The sequence below is a fragment of the Rhinolophus hipposideros genome, assembly GCF_964194185.1.
Source record: "Rhinolophus hipposideros genome assembly, chromosome: X".
Taxonomy (NCBI): domain Eukaryota; kingdom Metazoa; phylum Chordata; class Mammalia; order Chiroptera; family Rhinolophidae; genus Rhinolophus; species Rhinolophus hipposideros.
In genome coordinates, this window is record NC_138046.1 from 33,830,982 (window position 1) to 33,854,319 (window position 23,338).

General features: G+C 39.0%; 1 protein-coding gene across 6 annotated transcripts in view; it reads right to left on the minus strand.

Annotated features, from left to right (window-relative positions):
* Positions 1–23,338, minus strand: part of GRIA3 (glutamate ionotropic receptor AMPA type subunit 3) — a 652,505-nt gene that overhangs the window by 82,940 nt on the left and 546,227 nt on the right. The window lies entirely within an intron of this gene.

Consider the following 23,338-nt stretch of genomic DNA (forward strand, 5'->3'; position numbering starts at 1 on the left):
AATGTAGAGCCTAAAGAGTGAGAGAAACAAATATTCTTATATTAAAGAGAAAAATCTATCCTTGAATTGCAGTATTTTAATTTTCTACAGTGACTGTTTCTTCCAGGTCCTTAGAGCAAAAATTGTTTTCATACTAAGGGGTGGGGGGAGAAGCAATGAATAAAAGAAGTGAAATGCTTAGGGATATCAAGAAGAACCCAAAATTTGTTTGTGGGGGTGGGGGAGTTTGTTTCCCAAAAGATGAGCTGCAACTAATCTGAAGAGAAGTTCTCTTAAAGCCAGCTCATCTGTTCTCTATGTGAAGGTAATACATACTTGGGAAGCTACTGATCACTGCTGCTGTGATTCTGATTTAATTGGCCTGAAGAGGGGCCAACATTAAAAAATAGCTTCTTAGCTGATTCTAATATTCAGTCTGGGTTTAGAACAATCAACAAAGATTCTGCAATAGCAACAACTAAGTGCCAGTTATTGCAATAATACTGACAATGAGAAGACTATCATTTATTAAGCACTCGTGTGCACCAGCAATGGTGCTTCACATTTTGCATACATTATTGTGAATCCTTAAAATGACATGTGAAACAAATATTATCCCTGTTTTATTGATGAGGTAACTGATGCTTATAGAAGTTAATTTGCTGGTTCAGATGACATAGCTGGTAAAATTTCTACCCCTGACCTCTCCAAACTCTGAACTCATTTATCTAGCTGCCTATGTGATATCTCTACATAGATTCTCATAGGCACCTACAACTTAGCATGGCCAAAATGCAACTCTCGATGCTCCTCCCCCAACCCTGCTACTCCTCTAGTCTATCAGAGAAAAAGACACTAACATCCAATTCATCCAGTTGCTTAGGCCAGAGTCCTTGCGGTCATCCTTGACTTCATTTGTCCTCACGTTCCAGACCCTGTCAGCTCAATTTTCACAATATATTCACAATCCAACCACTTCTTACCACTTTCACCCTAGTCCAAGCTAGTCATTTTTCATCTGAAATATTGCACTTGCTTCTTAAGTGGTCTCCTTGCTTCTCAACTTTCACCCTTGCTTAGTAGTCTGTATGATCCTTTTGCACAAAACTGTATCATGTGATTTCTCTGCTCAAAGTCCTTGAAATGACTTTTTATTAAACACAGAATAAAATCCAAAGTCCTTACCAGGGTTTAGAAAGCCCAACACAACAGTCTCTGGTTTGTCTTCACTGCCCTCATCTCTTAACACTCTTTCCCTTTCCCACTTCACTCCACCCACATGGGTCTTTACCGTCAAAACTACCAAGTACATTCCTGTCAGGGCCTTTGTTCATGTTGCATCTGGAAGGCATTTCTCCCCACCACACCTCATGTTTGCAATACCTGCTCCATCACTTCATTCAGGTGTCTGGTCAAATGACACATCAGCAGAGAGGTTTTACTTAATCATCAGGATGAAATAGCACTCCCAACATTTTGTCTCCTTATCTGTTTTTTTTTTCCATTTTACTTAATACCAACTGAAACATATATGTTATTTACATGTTTGTTTTTTTGGGTCTCATCCACAAAATGAGCACAAGGACTTTGTTTTGTTTGAGTACTTAGAACAAGAACTGTCACATAGTATGTACTCAATAAATATTAACTGAATGAATAAACCCCGATTTAAACCCAGATCATTTTACACCAAAGTCTATATTCTTAATTACATTGTCATCGTTTGTCTCCCTCACCCCCTTTCAAAGCTTAGAGAAGTAAAGTGACAATCCCAAGATTGCATAGATGCAAAGTAGCAGAATCAGTACTCCAATCTAGGTCTGTTGGTTTCCAAACCTGTGCTCTTTCTACTACTCCGCATTTCCTCTTAGTGGAAAAATGACATGACTACATTGACCAAAACGCCAGTGAATTGATTGAGATTTACTTCTTTGACCTGTCATTTCAACATGATTTTAAATAGGCTTAGTCTTTCTTGATTCAGCGTTGAAGCCTGTGCAATATGCTATGAAGTAAAAGGCATCAATATAGGGGCTGGCCTGGTGGCTCAGGCGGTTAGAGCTCCATGCTCCTAACTCCGAAGGCTGCCAATTCGATTCCCACATGGGCCAGTGGGCTCTCAACCACAAGGTTGCCAGTTCAATTCCTCGAGTCCCACAAGGGATGGTGGGCTCCACCCACTGCAACTAAGATTGAAACATGGCACCTTGAACTGAGCTGCCGCTGAGCTCCTGGATTGCTCAGTCGGTTGGAATGTGTCCTCTCAACCACAAGTTTTCCGGTTTGACTCCCGCAAGGGACGGTCGGCTGCCCCCCCTGCAACTAGCAACGGCAACTGGACCTGGAGCTAAGCTGCACCCACCACAACTAAGACTGAAAGGACAACAACTTGAAGCTGAACAGCACCCTCCACAACTAAGATTGAAAGGTCAACAACTTGACTTGGAAAAAAGGTCTGGAAGTACACACTGTTCCCCAATAAAGTCCTGTTTCCCTTTCCCAATCAAATCTTAAAAAAATAATAATAATAAAATAAAATACAATAAAAAAATAAAAGGCATCATTATAATACTCTATTAGCCTGTCACAAGGCCCTAAATCCTACCAGTAGAGATCATGCTTTCTGTTTGACTTGGACATATTTCTTAAAATTCTCTAAGACGCTAACAATTATCTCTGAAATGTAGATAGACTATTAAATGAGATGATTTAGAGAAAGCAGCCAGCACAGTGCTGTGCATGTAGTAAGTCCTCAGTAAATTAGATTATGCCATCATAGTAAATGAGAGGGTAACACAACCTAGCTCCACCAACTTTGTATGATTTGGTTCGTTTGAGAATTTGTGCTGAGGAATATTGGTGGGAAGGCGAATCAAGATAGATCTCAGGGAAGGCAGGCAAGATGGAGTGCCACCCTGATAAGCCAGGAGGCACATGAGGGCATGGGCACATGTGGGTGGGAGTCAGCATGGTGACTGGTTATGTGCTGTCAGTTCTACTAAGGCACAGACTAGAATCAAAGCTAATTCACTAGGTGCTTAGCAGAGAATACTTTATAAGGCCAAATGGTACCGCTAAAATATTCGATTTCAATATATTCACATTTCACTTTCACTTATGGCTCTCAATTTTCAGCATTCAGGTTTAGATTTGTCTTTTCCTTGTTGTGTTAGGAGTGTTCTGGTAGTATGATTTCTAAAAGTACTATTTTGATTTAAAAAGTGGCTGGCTGGGGTTTTTTCTGACAAACACACTGACTATAAAGGCTATAGGAAAATTGATTTTGTGGCATTCTCATGTGCTGGCACAAACTGTAGCATGGAAGTTCAAGTTACAGAGACTTCTGGTAAGTGCAGCACATGGGGGTGACTTCACAAAATGATTACGTTTCAGGAATCTTCATTATTGGGTACCAAGGCAATAGTCCCATATGAAAAATGACAGATAAAACTACTAAGTTGCTGTTATTTCATTTAGAGAAGTAGTCAGATAGTCACTTAATTTGATACCCACACTCAAACACAAATTAACATACTTCTTTACACCCTCATTCTTCATGCTCCAGTCTTGATCACACCCTGTCTTTATTCTGATTTGGCTAGCATGAGCATTGTGGAGAAGCCACCCAGTCATCAATGTTCTGCAAGAGGCTTGCCTCTCCATGGTGAAATTTGTAGTTATCTGTTTTCTTTTGATGCATAGAGGAGTGGTTAACAACATAGGTCCTGAAGTTATAAACCATGTTTTGGTACTTATTAGCAGTGTGACTTCAGGCAAATCATTTAACCTCACTCAGTTTCCTAATCTGAAAAATGGGGATAGTAAGAGAACCCACCTTATAGTGTTCTTGCAATGATGAGATGAGAGATTGCTTATAATGAATTTAGCAATGCTCTTGACAATATAGTAAACATTTAGTTACTTAGTTAAGAAACTTAGCTAAGTTAGAAACATAGTTAAATTTCTTTGCCATTCAATAGGTGTTTCAGACACTATGGCAGAATGCTTCAGGGCATGGAGATGTGGAAGACATAGTCCTTGTCTTCAAGAAGCCAAAGGAACTAATGGTAATAAGTGCTGTCCACTAAAACTTTCTGAATTGTTTTATATCTTTGTTATCTAATATGGTAGCTTGTAGCCACACATGTCTATTGAGCATTTGAAATATGGCTAGTGCCATCGAGCAACTGAATTCTAAATTTAATTTTAATTAATTTAAATTTAAACAGTCACATGAGACTAGTGAGTACCATATTGGATAGTACACGTGTATAGCTTAAGTAAAGGAGAAGGCAGAGAGGTACTAAAAGGCAATAAAAGGGCACCAAGAACTACTTTGTCTACTTCACAATATTTTCCTTGTTTGCCCTGATGATGGAAGTGGTGGCTGCATCAAATGGGAGTTCTGCATGTACCAGTTGGAGGGGTTATCTACAGCCTAAGTTAAGGGGCAAGAGAGAAGAGGGCATAACTCCTTCCCTATTCAGGGCCGATCTGTAGCTGTGGAATAACTTACCTAGCCTGTGTTTATGGAAGGCTTCTCTAGAGAAAGGGAAGCTGTATTATTTGCTTGGACAAATATCCCTTGAGCATACATAGGAACTGTTTCTTTTAAATCTATCCTATTTTTGTAAAATTGAAAGTAAATGAAGTCCTTGTCTAGGTAGGCCATGAAAGATTATTCTTATTACTGCTGTCTGAGAAATATACTTTCCTTCAAAAGAACTGATTACTATACAAGAAAACATTTGTGCAAAAAATAGTAGAGTATACTCCCTTAACTCCCACCCAGGCTGATTCTCTCTTTCTGGCTCTGTGAGTTGCTACCTTAAGTTGTTTGGAGCCCATGTCCCTGAATTCTCATTTGCAAGGGAAGAATTCTAATAGAGGTGAGCATGTAGGTGACAACATTCACAATTCCACTCAACTATTTTTTAAAATGGTATTTTCCTGTATAGGCTCTGATAGATGCATTGAATTCAGTAAAATCAAAATTGAAAGTGGTAGAGCCTCCAGAGATACTTTAAAAATTTCAAGTGACTTTGTCAAGTACTCATTCCAAATGCCTTTGCCTAACATTTTCAAACTGTGTTACAGTTACATTAAAGTCACAACTGTAAATTTGCCTTTTCTGAGTCACCAGAAAGAGGATGGGACTGGCATTTCATATGGAGGTTAAGACTAGGGTAATGAGGTGGGTTGAATGTTAGACCCATTCAGCTTGGTTAATGTCACACATTGACTACGGGCTTGAACCAAGTGTGGGGACAGAGCCCCAGAGAGCAGTTTCCAGGCTCTCGGCCTCACATAGAATGGTGCTGGCTCAGGTAGTAAATGGCTATCAACTGTGATTGGATGGCCATCAGCTGTGGCTAGTTGGCCATCAGCTGTAACCAGTGAGCCATTGGCCACTAATATAATTGCCGTGGCTACGCTAGCAGAAAATGGGGGCTAGCAAGAAGATGGTGGCTGAGCTGGCAAGCGTGGATTGAAGTTAGCAAGTGGGGTTGGTTGGCTGGTAAAAAAGCAGAAGGCAGGTTGCAGATCGTGTAGCACCTGTTTCCTGTTTCTCCAACAGAGCCACCAGCGAGACTGTAGTGGTATGACTCCCCTATTTATGGCTCCATGGGTGTTCCTTTTTGGCCTCACCATGTCCTGCATTCTTATGTGGGGAGCAGGACCAGAGACCCTGCATGACACCAAGGTATACCAAAAGCCCTCAAGTGAAACAATTGCTGCCGAATTTCAGATTTGCAAATCCAACTCCATTAGAAATAAATAATAAAACAAAACAGGAAAAAGAATCACGAGCTGAAGCATAGTTGTGTGTGTGTATGTGCATGTGTGTGTGTGTTTTAAAGAATTATCTAGAAAACTAAATTGTTTTATATTAAGGCCTGTGTATTTTCTGCCCCTATTGAACAGAAACCAACACCAAAGTATGAAAATTCTCCGAAGTAAACCTAATCAAACCATTATTTAATATGACTTGAGTTTCTGATACATACAGTTATCACCTCTGTTCAGTAAAGATCAATAGTGAAACTGTAGTAGGAAGCCACATTGAATCCTAAAAGATTTAGAAGACTAAAGGGAAACTGAAAGCTAGAGCTGCATTTCAAAATGTCAAATGTATTTCCTAGTACCTGTGAAACTTGTGGCTTATAGGATAATTCATTAGCAGTTTTTGGTTTGAAATGCATTTCCCTTAAGTCCCCATTTTTGTGCTAGCACTGTATTACCAAAGAAATACAGTAACTCGAAAAACAGGCCCTCTATATCTCAAGCAAGACTGTTAATATCTGTTGCTATTCCAGAGAACAGGAGTAGGCCAATAATACTTTAAAAAAGAATTATGTATTTTTTCTTAAAAACTCATCTGCTTACCTTCTATTCCAACTTGGATCAACTAATGGCAGACGTTTGTCGACTGTAATGCTTACTGGCCGTGACCTCCCATCCTCCATCCTAATCAGTGTGCCTGTGAGGACAGAGCCCCAGAGAGCAGTTTCCAGGCTCTCGGCCTCACATGAAAAGGTGCTGGCTTGGGTAGTAGACGGCCGTCAGCTGTGGCTAGTTGGCCGTCAGCTGTAACCCTTGAACCATTAGCCACTAATATAACTGCCGTGGCTGCGTTGGGGAGGGGAGTAGAGTCAAGTCGGTCGGCTGGCAGAAAGGCAAACAACAGGTCGCATGTTGTGTGAATCCAGACTCCAGTGAGACTATAGTGGTATGACTCCCCTACCTATGGCTACGTTGGTGTTCCTTTTTGGCGTAGCCACATCCTGCATTCTTATGTAGAGAGCGGCAGCAGAGACCCCGCAGGCTGTCCCGCGTGACAGTGCCACAAATAGTAGTTAATTTAACAAATTAAAGAATGCTTATGCATACCTGAATGTTTTTTAGAGCTTATTAGTATGAACTGTGGTTAAGAGTTAGTGGGCTTCAAAGGGAGTACAAGGAAGGAAATAATAAAGACCAGAGCAGAAATAAATGAAATAGAGACAAAAAAATACAAAAGATCAATGAAACCAAGAGCTGCTTTTTAAAAAGGTAAACAAAACTGACAAACACTTAGCCAGACTCACCAAGAAAGAGAGAGAGAGAGGACCCAATTTAATAAAATCAGAAATGAAAGAGAAGTGACAACAGATACAGAAATATGGGAAATTTTAAGAACATACTATGAGCAACTATATGCCAACAAATTAGACAACCTGGAAGAAATGGATAAATTTCTAGAAGCATACAATCTTCCAAGACTGAATAAAAAAGAAACAGAAACTCTGAACAGAGCAATTACTACCAAAGAAATTGAATCAGTAATCAACAAACTCCCAAAAGGCAAAAGTCCTGGATCAGATGGCTTCACAGGTGAATTTTATCAAACATTCAAAAAAAGAATTAACTCCTATTTTCCTCAGACTATTCCAAAATACCCAAAAAAGGGAAGGCTCCCAAGCACATTGTACGAGGCCACTATTACTGTGATCCCAAAACCAGACAAAGACATTACAAAAAAAGAAAACTACAGGCTGATATTCGTAATGAGCATAGACACAAAAGTCCTCAACAAAATACTAGCAAACCAGATTCAGCAACACATTAAAAAGAATATATACCATGATCAAGTGGGATTCATTCCTGGTATACAAGGTTGGTTCAATATCTGTAAATCAATTAACGTGATACACCACATTAGCAAAATGAAAAATAAAAATTACATGATCATATCAATAGATGCACAAAAATCATTCAACAAAATTCAGTAGCCATTTATGATACAAAAAAACTCTTAGCAAAGTGAAAATAGAAAGATCATATCTTGATATCGATCAAAATGGCGGGTGAGGTGAACGTCTGTAAATTTTCCCTGGAATTTACAACTAATTGAACAACAATAACTCCACAAAGGACTCCTTGCACAGCAGACAGGCAAGACGAAAAGGCCCACTATTGAATTAACCTAAAGAGAGAATCTCGCAAGCGGGGGAGGAGGGAGAGGAGAAGTGAGGAGACGGAGCCGCGCAGGCGCAGGATACAGACCTAGCTCAGTGTTCCGAGCTCGCTGCATCCCGGAACTACCGAAACTGTGGGAGAGGGAAGAACTCGGATTGCTAGGTCTCTGCTTATGGCCCACAGGGCTGAGGGGGCAGCATACAACACGGCTGAACCCAATGCTCACAGCAGAGACCTCAGAGAAAAGACTGAGGGAAGAAGGCTGATAACGGTGGTTTAAGCCCTCACTGCCGAGCAGAGAACAGAAGCCTTAGGCACTGAGACTAGCCGCCCCTCTTTACCCTCCCAGAGATTGCCCCACCCCTACCTACCCCGTGCTAGAAGCGGAACAGTAGCAGTGTCAGATCAAAAGAACAGAATATTTGCTGTTCTGAGAACTGTAGACTGCAGACACAGATTCGCAGCCCAGCTAGTTCCAGCAAAGGGGAGGGAGCTGTGGAAGCGGGACTGGCTGTGGTGGTGGTCGCTGCCATTGCTCTGGGCCACCTCTCACAACTCACGCCGCCCATAGCCCCACCTGTCTGGGCGGATCCCTGCAGGAGTAAACCGAACTACTGAAACATATGGGCTCTGAATCTGGTGCAGAAAGAGCTTTGGAACTTCAAAAGCTCTCCACATCCCCACAAGGATGTGGCGCCCTATGAACCAGGTGAACTGTTAACAGAGGAGAAGCCCGTTTCCTAGGGAATCACCCCATTGTGTGAGAAGCTGGAATAGTGCAGAGAAAACATAGCACTACGGTGTGAGAGAGGGAAAAAAAGGCTGCAGTTGGAGAGAAAATAAACCATTCTACCAACAAGTACTGGAAAACAAAAGAAAGATCTCTTCCTATCAACCTCTTGTGGAAGCCACTCCTGTAGATGTCTAGGAAGAGAAATAATAAATCAGTAATTGCCATGAATAACCAAGGCAACAAGACAGCTCAGAAAGAAAGTGAAAAGTCTCCAGAAAAGGAACTTAAAGATATGGAAATACGGGACTTAAATGAGAAAGAATTCAAGATTGCAGTTCTGAAAAAACTAAACGAGATGCAAGAAAACACAGAAAGGCAATTTAATGAACTCACAAAGGCAATGAAAGGACAACATGAGCATTTTACGAAAGAGATTGAGATTTTAAAAAAGAACCAAATGGAAGTTCTGGAGATTAAGATGTCAATAGAAGAAATTAAGAATGAAATAACAAGTTTAGGCAGTAGAGTTGACCAGATGGAGGAAATAATCGGTGAAATCGAAGATAGAAACCTGGAAATGACACAGATGGAAGACAAAAGAGACTTGAGACTTAAAAGAAATGAAATAACTCTACAGGAACTTTCTGACTCTATCAGAAAGAGAAATATAAGAATAATGGGCATACCAGAAGAAGAAGAAAGAGAGCAGGGAACAGAGAATATATTCAAACAAATTGTTGATGAGAACTTCCCAAACTTGTGGACAGACCTGGATCCTCGAATCCAAGAAGCAAATAGTACACCTAATTACCTCAATCCCAACAGGCCTTCTCAAAGGCACATTGTATTGAAGCTGTCTAAAATCAACAACAAAGAAAGAATCCTCAAGGCAGCCAAGGAAAAGAAGACGGTAACTTACAAAGGAAAGCCCATTAGATTATCATCAGATTTTTCATCAGAAACTCTACAAGCCAGGAAGGAGTGGAACCAAATATTCAAACTATTGAAAGAGAGAAATTATGAGCCAAGAATAATATATCTAGCAAAGGTATCCTTTAGATATGAAGGAGGAATAAAAATCTTTCCAGACTTACAGAAGCTGAGGGAATTTTCTAATACACGACCTGCACTACAAGAAATACTAAAGGAGGGTATTCGCCCACCATCAACAGGGAAAATTTGTGGCAGCGTAACCATAAAAAGGGGAGAGTCAAGGCCTGAACCGGAATATGGGAATGGAGAAAGTAAGCGTGCTGAAGAAAATGGAATACTCTAAATATCAAACTTCCTTTTACATAAACATAAAGGTAACCACTCAAAAATCATCCAGAACTGAAATACATATTGTAATAAAAGAAAAAACACAGGGACACATCATAGAATACCACCACACAGAAATAATAGACAACAACAAAAAGGCAAAGAAACAATGGAGTCACAGCATAACCAGAAAACTAAAGACAGAATGACAGGAAATCCTCACGTATCAATAATCACCCTAAATGTAAATGGACTGAACTCACCAATAAAAAGGCAGAGAGTAACAGATTTGATCAAAAAACTAAACCCAACCATATGTTTTCTCCAAGAGACACATCTCAGCTACAAGGACAAGCATAGACTCAAAGTGAAAGGGTGGAAATTGACACTCCAAGCAAATGGTACCTAGAGAAAATCAGGTGTAGCCATAATGATATCAGAGGAAACACTCTTCAGGGTGAAAAAGATAACAGGAGACAAAGATAGACGTTTCATAATGATAAAGGGGACTATACAAGAAGAAGACATAACAGTCACCAATATTTATGCTCCCAATCAGGGAGCACCAAAATATACCAAGCAACTACTAGCAGAAGTAAAGGGAGAAATTGACCAAAACACAATTATACTAGGGGACTTAAATACATCATTGACAGCTATGGATAGATTATCCAAACAGAAAATAAATAACAAAATAGCAGCCCTAAATGACACATTAGATGAAATGAACACAATTGACACATATAGAGCACATCATCCTAAAACATCAGACCATAAATTCTTTTTAGTGTACATGAAACATTCTCAAGGATAGACCATATATTGGGACATAAAAGTAGCCTCAGCAAATTTAAGAAGACTGAAATCATACCAAGCATATTCTCTGATCAAAAGGCTTTGAAATTGGATATCAACTGCAAAAAGAAAGCAGGAAAAAACACAAATACATGGAAATTAAACAACATACTTTTAATGAACGACCGGGCCAAAGAAGGAATGAGAGGAGAAATCAAAAGATACATAGAAACAAATGACAATGAAAATACAACCTATCAAAATTTTTGGGATGCAGCGAAAGCAATTTTATGAGGGAAAATTATATCATTACAAGCCTATCTCAAGAAACAAAAAAAATCCCAAGTAAATAACATCATGTTACACCTTAAAGAACTAGAACAGGAAGAACAAGTGAAACACAAGGTCAGCAGAAGAAAGGAAATAACAAAAATCAGAGCAGAACTAAATGAAATAGAGAACAAAAAGAGAATAGAAAAAAAATGTGACAAAGAGCTCGTGCTTCGAAAAGATTATCAAAATTGACAAACCCTTGGCTAGACTCACTAAGATAAAAAGAGAGAAGACACTAATTAACAAAATCAGAAATGAAAAAGGGGAAGTTATCATGGTACCACAGAAATACAAAGGATCATCCAAGAATACTATGAAGGACTATGTACCAGAAAATTCAATAACCTAGAAGAAATTAACAAGTTCTTAGAAACATATAGCCTTCCAAGGCTGAACCATGAAGAACTGGAAAATCTACAGAGCGATCACCAGTAATGAAATTGTGTCAATCATCCATACCTTCACAAAGCAAAAGTCCGGGACCAGATGGCTTCACCAGTGAATTCTACCAAACCTTCAAAGGGGATCTAATACCAATCCTGCTCAAACTCTTCCAAAAAATTGAAGAAGAGTCAGTACTCCCTAACACATTTTATGAGGCCAACATTACCCTGATACCAAAACCTGGTAAGGACAACGCAAAAAAAGAAAACTGCAGACCAATATCTCTGATGAATACAGATGCAAAAATCCTAAACAAAATTCTAGCAAATCAAATACAACAATGCATTAAAAAGATTATTCACCCAGACCAAGTTGGGTTTACCCCTGGGGCACAAGGATTGTTCAACATCCGCAAATCCATCAATGTGATACATCACATAAACCAAATAAAGGACAAAAATTATGTGATTATATCAATTGATGCAGAAAAAGCATTTGACAAGATACAACATCAATTTATGATTAAAACACTTAATAAAATAGGTATAGAAGGAAAATACCTTAACATAATAAAGGACATATATGACAAACACTTAGCTAATCTCATAATTAATGGTGAAAAACTGAAGCCCTTTACTCTACGTTCAGGAACACGGCAGGGCTGTCCTCTATCACCTCTGCTTTTCATGATAGTGTTGGAAGTCTTGTCAGAGCAATCAGGCAAGAGAAAGAAATAAAAGGCATCCAAATTGGGAATGAAGAAGTTAAAATATCACTCTTTGCAGATGACATGATGCTATATATAGAAAACCCTAAAGACTCCACCAAAAAGCTGTTAGAAACAATCAACGAATACAGTAAGGTTGCTGGCTACAAAATCAATGTAGAAAACTACATTGCATTCCTATATACTAACAATGAAATATCAGAAAAAGAAATACAAAAAGCAATTCCTTTTGCAATTGCAGCAAAAAAAATAAAATACCTAGGAATAAACTTAATCAAGGATTTGAAGGACCTATATGCAGAAAACTATAAGACTTTTTTGAAAGAAATTGAAGAAGACACAAAGAAATGGAAAGACATTCCGTGCTCATGGATTGGAAAAATCAACATAGTTAAAATTGCCATATTATCCAAAGGAATATACAGATTTAATGCAATCCCCATCAGAATCCTAATGGCATTTTTAAAAGAAATAGAACAAAAAATCATCAAATTTGTTTGGAAATACAAAAGACCCCGAATAGCAAAAGTAATCTTAAGTAAAAAGAATAATGCTGGAGGTATCACACTCCCTGACTTTAGCTTCTGGTACAGGCCTACAATAATCAAAACAGCATAGTATTGGCAGTAAAACAGACACATATACCAGTGGAATAGAATTGAGAACCCAGAAATAAAACCACATAAATATGGACAGATAATTTTTGACAAAGAAGCAAAAAACATACAATGGAGAAAAGACAGCCTCTTCAATAAATGGTGCTGGCAGAATTGGAAAGCCACGTGCAAAAGAATGAAACTGGACTGCTATGTGTCACCATGTACCAAAACTGATTCAAAATGGGTCAAAGAATTAAGCATAAGACCTGACACAATAAACTGCATAGAAGAAAACATAGGTACTAAACTTATGGACTTTGGGTTCAAAGAGGTTTTCATGAGTTTGACTCCACAGGCAAGGGAAGTAAAAGCTAAAATAAATGAATGGGACTATATCAAATTTAAAAGCTTCTGCACAGCAAAGGAAACCATCAACAAAATGAAAAGGCAACCGACTGAATGGGAAAAGACTTTTGCTAACAGTGCTCCAATAAAGGGCTAATATCCAAAATATGCAACGAACTCATGCAACTTAACAGTAAAAAAACAAACAATCCAATTGACAAATGGGCAGAAAACCTTAAGCGACATTTCTCCAAAGAGGACATACAAATGGAAAATAGACATACGAAAAAATGCTCAACATCACCAATCAATAGAGAAATGCAAATAAAAACCACAAGGAGATATCACCTCACCCCAGTCAGAATGGCTTTCATCAACAAGACAAATAGTAACAAGTGTTGGAGAGTCTGTGGAGAAAAAGGAACCCTCATACACTGTTGGTGGGAATGCAGACTGGTGCAGCTGCTATGGAAGGCATTGTGGAGGTTCCTCAAAAAATTAAAAGTAGAATTACCATATGACCCAGCAAGCCCTCTCGTGAGTATCTACCCCCAAAATTGAAATCATTTAGCCATAAAGAAAAGTGTGCTCCAATGTTAATTGCAGCTTTATTTACGGTGGCCAATACATGGAAACAACCAAAATGTCCTTCAATAGAGGAATGGATAAAGAAGTTGTATATATTCACAATGGAATACTATTCAGTGGTAAGGGTAGATGAAATAGGACCATTTGTGAAAACATGGTTGGATCTTGAGAGTATAATGCTAAGGGAAATAAGTCAGACAGAAAAAGCAGAGAACAATAGGATTTCACTGATATGTGGTATATAAACCCAAAACAACAAAAGAACAAGACAAACAAATGAGAAACAAAAACTCACAGACACAGACAATAGTTTAGTGGTTACCAGAGGGTAAGGTGGGGTGGGGGGTGGGAGATGAGAGTAAGGGGTATCAAATATATGGTGATCGAAGGAGAATGGATTATGGGTGGTGAACACAATCGGATTTATAGATGATGTAATACAGAATTGTACACCTGAAATCTATGTAACTTTACTAACAATTTTCACCTTGATAAACTTTAATACATAAATAAATAAATAAATAAATAAGAATGAAATGTTACTATTTGCAATGATATGGGTGGACGAGAAGTACATGCTAAGTGAAATAAGTCAGTCAGAGAAAGACAAGTACCATATGATCTCAATTATATGTGGAATCTAAAGAACTCAATAAATGAGCAAAGCAAATGGAAATAGTCTCTGATATATAGAAGAAACACTGATGGTTGCCAGATGGGAGTGAGTTGGGGATGTGGGAGAAGAGGAAGGGATTAGACAGCATAAATTGGTAAGTACATTATTGCCACAGGGATATGAAATTCAGTTTGGGGAATACAATCAGTAATGTTGTAAAGATTTTGTAGGGTGTCAGATGGGCACATGTCTTATTATGGATGGTGTAGATGCTTGACCACTGCACTGTACATCTGAACCTGAAGCTGAATAATATTGTATATTAGTTATACAACTAAAATTTAATAGATATGTAGTCATGGGGTATTGAGTATTGCATAGAGAATAGAGTCAATGGAATTATAATAGAAAAATACAATGTCAGAGGGGCAATAGATTTGGGGAGGGCGTTATCATTTTGTGAGCTGTGAAATGTCTAACTATTGCATTGTTTTGTACACCTGAAACTATTAATAATAATAAAAAAAGAGTTAGCGGGCTTTCTTCTTCATAATTAAATGGCTTGTTTCCATTAACCCAAGATTTTAAAAGTCATTTGCAAATTTCAATTTCCATTAGAGTGACTTTTCCTTCACAGTCCTTCATGTGAAGACTACAGAATGTTTAATTAAGAACCCTTCTTGACAGTCCTCTCTCTTTGAGGCCTGCTTTCTTTAAGCTTTGTCTTGAAATTGCTTGTCAGAGTTATGGGGAAAGTGGATTTCTTACCCCTTTCTCCATTTAATGGCAATATGCATTTCTACTGATCTCTATCCAGGTCATTCATTATCCACTACTGAAATGTATATTATTAATAAGAAACAAGTAGGAGTCATGTGGTCCTCCCCAGGTTTAAATGGATTTTTAAGATGGTACAATCAAACAGATATGCAAAACAGGCCATTTAATGTGATGTTAAGTTTACAAGTTCCAACACAAAATCAAGGAATACAGAATTTTTAAAGTTTCTTGTTTCAGTCTTGGCAACATGGGACATGCTAAATATATAGTACAGACTCAAGAAGTTATGGATCCAAAAGTATTGAATAAATGACATGTTTGTAAGGAAGACTCCAAGATTAGCTACCAGACTGGGATGCTGTAACCACACCTATGTAGATTGGCTCAGTCTCAGTAAGTTAGATTTTCGACACCTTTGAAATTTCTTTTTTTGTGGTTTGTGTTGCTTTTGGCTAGATAAGAGTATGCTTTCCATCATGAAACATGAATTAATAGGAAAAAACTGTGCCATAAATTAGATTTATTTTTTCAAACGTGTTGATTTTTTCTTTTTTTTTTTAAAGAAGGGTGCTTCTCACAGTGCAATGGCCCATGCGGGGGTCGAACTGGCAGTCTTGGTGTTATCAGCACCATGCTCTAACCAACTGAGCTAACTGGCCACCTCCTAGATTCATTTTTGAAAATCAAATTTTATTTCTCTATTGATGCATGGGCTGTTTTATGTTTATTTCTGAAAACCCTTCTTTTTCGTTTCTCTGACAAGCAGTTAATGATCTGTAAACATCAAAATGCATGAGGGGTTCTCCATTTTTTTCAAGGAAGAATATATTTCTAATGTGAATAATTCCTGTTTATTGCTTTTATCAGTTGTGAATTTTCTGATATATGGATTACTTGAGGTAGAGTCTAGCCCTGTTGTGTAGCCAAATGTTTGGGAAGAAAAGAGAACAAATGGTTTTAACTCATCTTGGTTAATCTCTGGACTGGAAGAAGGGCAAGCCCAGTAATTACCCAGAAAGACAAAAAAACTAGTACAAAGTGATTTAAGGTGGGATGTTCTGATACAATTTATACTGTGCTGTATTCCCTAAGTGCCACTGGCCACCAGAAGAGGTATCCATGGTAATAGTAAGGGTCTCAGTGGAACAGAGTGGATAAAGATCAGACACTAGCCTTACGAAAGCTGATCTGGTCTCCATAAAAGAGAGAGAAATTACTCTTCAGCAAGGGGTGGGTGGATGGGTAGAAGCCTCTTTTCTGTAGTAATCATGATCCACACTTTTGTTTGGGAGGTGATGGCACCTCAAAGGAGGTTAGAAATGTATAAAGGTTCTTCTTAAGTATTTGTTAGTGTTGCAAATAATTTGTGGTGGAAATACTCTATCTACCTTGTTAACAGTTCCCAGCACCAGCTTAACACGGAATGAATGAGTCTTAGCAATGCCCAGAGCTTGCACTGATTACAAAATTGACCAACTGCCCCCCACCCCAGCTGATAGTGTGGCCAAAGGCTTGGCAATCTGTCCCATGGGCTAGAAAGTATTTCTCTCTTGCTTGGGAATTAGAATGCTTCTGTTACCACCCTAGCTCATCACACTTCTATTTACTGAATACCAATAGCATGTAAAAATGGCAATGGCAATGTTGAATTAACCAAAAGGAAGGAGGGAGAAAAGATCACAGCAATCTCACTTCTTTCTCTAAGATTTAAAAAGCCAGTATTTTAGTATGGTTACAAATATCTACCATACCACACTTTATCACCATATCACTCTAGAAAAATGAGCCCTCACTAACTCTTCTTAGTAGAGATACCAAATAGAAGGGTCCAGCTCAAATTCCCATCACCAATCATTTTCACTTACTCTCAGGAGGCTTCACCCTGCCTTAGGGGTAGTTGGGGTTGACCACTCAACAAGTCTCCTATGTGGGGAAGGTTTAATCCATGGTCTCCCTAATGGCTCTGTAAGAAATGAAGGCAATTGCATTGTTTGCCCAATGCTAAGATCCAGCAGGTTAAAACAGGAAAAGGAAACAGAGGTAAGGAATAGGGAGTGGTAATTAGAAAAGTATTTCCGGCTGAAGGGCAGGAGTTTCCTCGCTCCTGGTCCATCTTTTCCTTCTTCACCAGTTTTAATATATGTTCTTCTCCCTTATAGCACTTATGTCCTCCCAATTTTGAGCTCTTCCTGGTGATCAGGTTCATGTCTACCCAGCTAAGGTCCTCTGAGTTGGAAACTTTGAGGTGTGAAACTCCCAGAAGGCTCTGAAAAGCAGCAACACACAACAGCTGCCTCGTAATAGAAGGCATGGAAAAGCACCAAGAGGGAAGGAGGTGTGGGGTGATGTGATAGTAGGAGACAGCTTTGGTTAATGGCCAAGAACTTAAAGCTCTTGCTGGCAATTTTTCATTCTGCCTCTTTTCATTTTTAAGGACATTTCTTTTGCCCATAGCTTCCAACCATATTTTAATACTTGAATTTTCCCATGTGAAGGCCAACTCACTGTCCTGGGGACTAGGGAATTTTGAAGCCTCTGTAAAAACACCAACACAGCAGCTCTGACCACCTGAGACCATGTGGGTTAAATGGAAGAAGGAAATAGTGGGAGGGGCTTGTAAGTCAACTTCTTCCATGTTGGCAGGATATTTCAAGCTCCGGAGCAATCTCTTCCTTCTGTTTTCTTTCTCTTTAAAAATTTTCTTGTGCCCCTACTTCTTTCCAGCTTCTATTGCTTTTGCTTTCCCATGCTGACTAGTACCTAGGGATGTTCACCTAAATTCTTCCAGGTAGGGACATTTGAGGTAGGCGGTTCTCTGAAGCCTCTGTAAAAGCACTAATATAGCATCCCTGAGCACCCAGGACCCAGCATGGAAAAGGACGAAGTCGTATGAATCATAGGAGAAAAGGTTAGGTCAAAACTGTAAACATTTTGAGGCTTCTGGGCATTATTCCCCTGCAGTCTCGTTTCCCCCTCACTTTTAGTTTTCCTAAACTTTTATTGTCTGTAGTCTCCAGCTAGACAGCATTGCTTGAGCTTCCCTATAGTTTTCTGCACTCAAGGCACCCTAAAGCCTCAGTGCCAGCTCAGTCTCAAATTCCAGCTCCTGAAACAATCATCTCCAATTAGTCCCTGTTGATGAAAGGATAAATTTTCCTTTCTTTCTTTCACTGACAGCAATACTCAGAGAAGGAGACTACAACTCAGGTAGTCAGCTGTGGTCACTCGCAATACACATTTTTTCTGTCAGGACTCAGCTAATTTCTCTTCAGGCTTCTCTCTGCCCCATAGGCCCAGCCTCTAGCCTCCTCCATGTATCCTTCACATAAGATTAATAGCAAAAAAAAAGAAAATCAAAATCATCAAAGCAGAAATTCATATATGTTATGAATATAGTCAAATATTCTTCAAAGAGTGGCTCTAAGTGAACTATGTTAGAGTCTCTTGGGGTGCTAGTTTGAAAATGTAGATTAATGGAATCTATGGAATCAACATCTTGGCAGGGGATGCAGGATACCCAATAATTTGTATTTTAAAATAGCTCTCCAAATGATTTATATACAACCAGTGTCAGAAAACCCTGGTCTAGTGTAGTCATTCATCACATTATTGAGTCTCATATTCAACATCTCTGACAAGTGGCCATTAGCCTATTTTTGAATCCCTTCAAAGATGAACAGCTCACTCTCTATGGAGACAGCCCATTCTGTTTTCAGATTGCTCTATTAGAATGTTATTTTTACAATAAGAAAAATCTCTATCCCTGTAATATCCACTCTGATTTTTGTTGTGTCCCTTAGGGCCCCACAGAACAAGTACAATTCATCTCTAAAATGTCTGCCCTTCAAATATTTGAAGACAATCTTAATACATTCTACCACTGTATATTTTCTCCAGGCTAAATAGTCTCAATTTTTGTGATGTGGGAAACAATCTTGTACAACATTGTAGACCTGTCCCTGTAGGTCAGCTTTTTAGGCAATTTAGGTATAGGTGTTTTAAGACAAGATCAACAAAGAACTCTGAGAAGCCATGGATGTCCTCTTGATGTCAGCTCTAAAAATATGAAGGTATCCTTCAAGCACCTGTCCCTTATTTTTAACTATTTTCTATGGATATATATTTCATTAATTTACCCAAATCTCCATGAATTTATTTATATTTCTCCTTCACAATTGACCATACTATTTTCAACTTTCTTGTTTATATAATTGGATGAAATCCCAAGCCAAGAAAATAAAGCAAAAGACTTCTTCAGGATCTGGTTAGTGGGGACAGTTTACTCCCTGCTGCTTTCATATATAATAAACTTCAATTATTTGCTGATCACAATTACCCAAAATGTGTGTGTGTGTGTGTGTGTGTGTGTGTGTGTGTGCATGTGCACACATGTGTATGTGCATCTGTCTCTTTGGAAGAAAGGGGTAGGATACAAATATTTGGAAATCAAACTTCAAAATTCTGTGCATAGGGGCTTAATATGATTCTCTTCATGATTACCCTATTAATGCTACCACATTCAGGAAAGAGGTTGTTTATTTTGGTTGAAATAATGTCTTATATAGTGGGCTTGTTTTTAAATATGAGGGACTCATTACAAAATCTTCTTTCATTTGGTACAATTTGCCAAGCCATAGATGACATTTGCTTTTCAACACTGGTTCCTCAAACTCATATAAAAAAATGTGAAGTATTCTTTGGAGAGTTCTTTTTCAATGAACCTCATCCTCACATTCAAAATGTGAATTATGAAATTAGAAACAACACCGTGCTCAGAGCACCTTGGTCTCAAGCAAAAATTTATAACTTACCCTTGGAAGTCTATATATTGATTTCTACTATGATAGTATTATTTCAAAGCAATAATTTCTTCTTGGAAACTATTTTTTCCATTCTTATCTTGCTCCTCTTAAATATATATATATATACATACACTATTTTGTGCAAACAAATCTTAGTGTGAATCCTAGAGAGAACTAATAGTTCCTCAGTCAATAGTGGCCACATCTAACATGACATAATGCCATGATCTTGTTTTTTTCCCCCCCCGGGGTTCATGAATATATTCTCACATACCCCTTGAACTATTTTTGAATTCTCATTTCTCTCCAAATATTTTAAAATTCCCCTTTCTCTAGAAATCTTTCTGATTAACTCACCTGACTCCTTCATTGTTTTCATACTGGGCTCAAGGGTCTGGTTGACATCTCCTATTCATTCCCAGAGTGTCTAGGACAGGGTTCTTTACCCAATGGTTTGGAAAATCAATGTTACTGAATGATACAAGATATCATCTCTAACTCAGACCAGAGACTCAAAGGAAATAAAATTGAGAGTCAAATAAATCAGGCTGTAAACACATAAGAATTTTGATAAAACCAGAAACTAAGACAGATCAAGCATTCAGGTTTCTATAAACATAGCAGCTAACAACTTTCAGAAAAATCTTCATTACGGCACCAGGGAGTGTGCAGATAGATCAGTTTGGGGGATAACATACAGACAGATGCCTACAATTAGAACTGGAAAGAAATGCAATAGATAATCTTTATCCAAGCCCTTCCCTTTAGACACATAACATTCTAAGCCATATAGAACAGGAGGGCAATAGGTTTCATTCTACCATCCATCCTCTGCATTCTAGTGCAATCTTGGTTGGACATCAGAGTTGCAGCCCAAACACAGAAAGAAGGAGCATGCTCCCTAAATTTTTGCTATAAGCTGGAATCACTAGGTAATATATTCAAGATCCTCTGTACATGTGTGTGGGATAGACAGGACTTTAGGTTTTTCATAACACATACATACATAAACAACTTTCTCCTCAACTTCAGTTATACATCCAGATGAAAGTTGGTCATACTAACTGAAGTTCTGCCCCCAACACCATTTACCCAGTGAACTTATTCTTACTGGGACAGAGGAATCTATGGCCTAAGAGAAGATTAGGATTGTTTGAGTAGGAATGGGAAGGAACAGAAAAGAAAATGGCTTAATCTCGAGCCGGGAAAAAATGGCGGCGTGAGGTGAGCCTCTGTAGCGCTCCCCTGGAATTTACAACGAATCAGACAACAATAACTCCACAAAGGACTCCTTGCACAGCAGACAGGCAAGACGAAGAGGCCCAATACTGAATTCACCTCCAGGTGTGTGATTCGCGCAAGCCAGGGAGGAGGGAGAGGAGAAGTGCGGAGACGGAGGCGCTCGGGCGCAGGATGCAGACCTAGCTCAGTGCTCAGAGCACGCTGCTCCCGGAACTACCCCAGCTGCGGGAGAGGGAAGGACTCAGACTGCTAGGGCTCCGCTTACGGCCCACAGGGCTGAGGGGGCAGCATATAATACGGCTGAACCCAATGCTCGCTCATGGCAGACCTCGGAGCAAAGACTGAGGGAAGAGAGCTGAAATCATGGTTTAAGCCCTCACTGCCGAGCGGAGAATGGAAGCCTTAGGCACGGAGACTAGCCGCCCGTCCTTACCCTCCCAGAGCTCGCCCCGCCCCAACCTGCCGGTCCTAGAAGCGATAAAGTAGCAGTGTCAGATCAAAGGACATAATATTTGCTGCTCTGAGAACTGTGGACCACAGACACAGATTCACGCTCAACTAGTTCCGGCAAAGGGGTGGGAGCTGTGGAAGCAGGAATGGCTGTGGTGGTGGTCGCCACCATTGCTCTGGGCCACCTCTCAAAACTCACCCCGTCCCTGGCCCCACCTATCTGGGCGGATCCCTGCAGGAGTAAACAGAACTGCTGAAATATTCGGGCTCTGAATCTGGTGCAGAAAGAGCTTTGGAACTTCAAAAGCTCTTCGCATACCTATCAACCTGTTGCAGAAGCCACTCCTGTAGATGTCTAGGAAGAGAAATAGTAAATCAGTGATTGCCATGAATAACCAAGGCAACAAGATAGCTCAGAAAGAAAGTGAAAGTCTCCAGAAAAGGAACTTCGAGATATGGAAACATGTGATTTAAATCACAGAGATTCAATATAGCAATTCTGAAAAACCTGAACGAGATGCAAGAAAACACAGAAAGGCAGTTTAATGAACTCAGAAACACAATCAAAGAACATCATGAGCATTTTACAAAAGAGATTGAAATTTTGAAAAAGAACCAAATAGAATTTCTGGAGATTAAGAACTCAATAGAAGAAATTAACAATAAAATATCCAGCTTAGGTAGTAGAGTTGACCAGATGGAGGAAAGAATCAGTCACATCGAAGATAGGAACCTGGAATTTACACAGATGGAAGAAGAAAGAGACTTGAAACTTAAAAGAAATGAAAGAACTCTACAAGAACTTTTTGACTCCATCAGAAAGAGCAATATAAGAATAATGGGCATACCAGAAGGAGAAGAAAGAGAGAAGGGAACAGAGAACATATTCAAACAAATCGTCGAGGAGAACTTCCCAAACTTATGGAAAGAACTGTATCCTCGAATCCAAGAAGCAAATAGAACACCTAATTACCTCAATCTCAACAGGCCTTCACCAAGGCACATTGTATTGAAGCTGTCTAAAATCAATGACAAAGAAAGAATGCTCAAGGCAGCCAGGGAAAAGAAGACGGTAACTTACAAAGGAAAGACCATTAGATTATCATCAGATTTTTCAGCAGAAACTCTATAAGCCAGGAGGAAGGGGAACCAAATATTCAAACTACTGAAAGAGAGAAATTATGAGCCAAGAATAATATACCCAGCAAAGCTATCCTTTAGATATGAAGGAGGAATACAGACCTTTCCAGACATCCAGAAGCTGAGGGAATTTTCTAATACACGACCTGCACTACGAGAAATACTAAAGGAGGGTATTAGACCACCATCAACAGGGACAACAGGGCAACCAAAACATAAAAAGGGGAGAGTCAAGGCCTGAAATGTAATATGGGAATAGAGAAAGTAAGCGTGCTGAAGAAACTGGAATACTCTAAACATCAAACTTTCTTTTACATAAACTAAAGAGTAACCACTCGAAAAACATCCAGAACTGAAATATATACTGTAATAAAAGAAGAAACAGCGGGAAACATCATAGAATACCACCACACAGAAATAAAAGACAACAACAAATAAACAAAGAAACAATGGAGACACAGCCTTACCAGAAAATGAAAGAAAGAATGACAAAATATCCTCACATATCAATAATCACCCTAAATGTAAATGGACTGAACTCACCAATAAAGAGACACAGAGTAGTAGATTGGATCAAAACACTAAACCGAAGCATATACTGTCCAC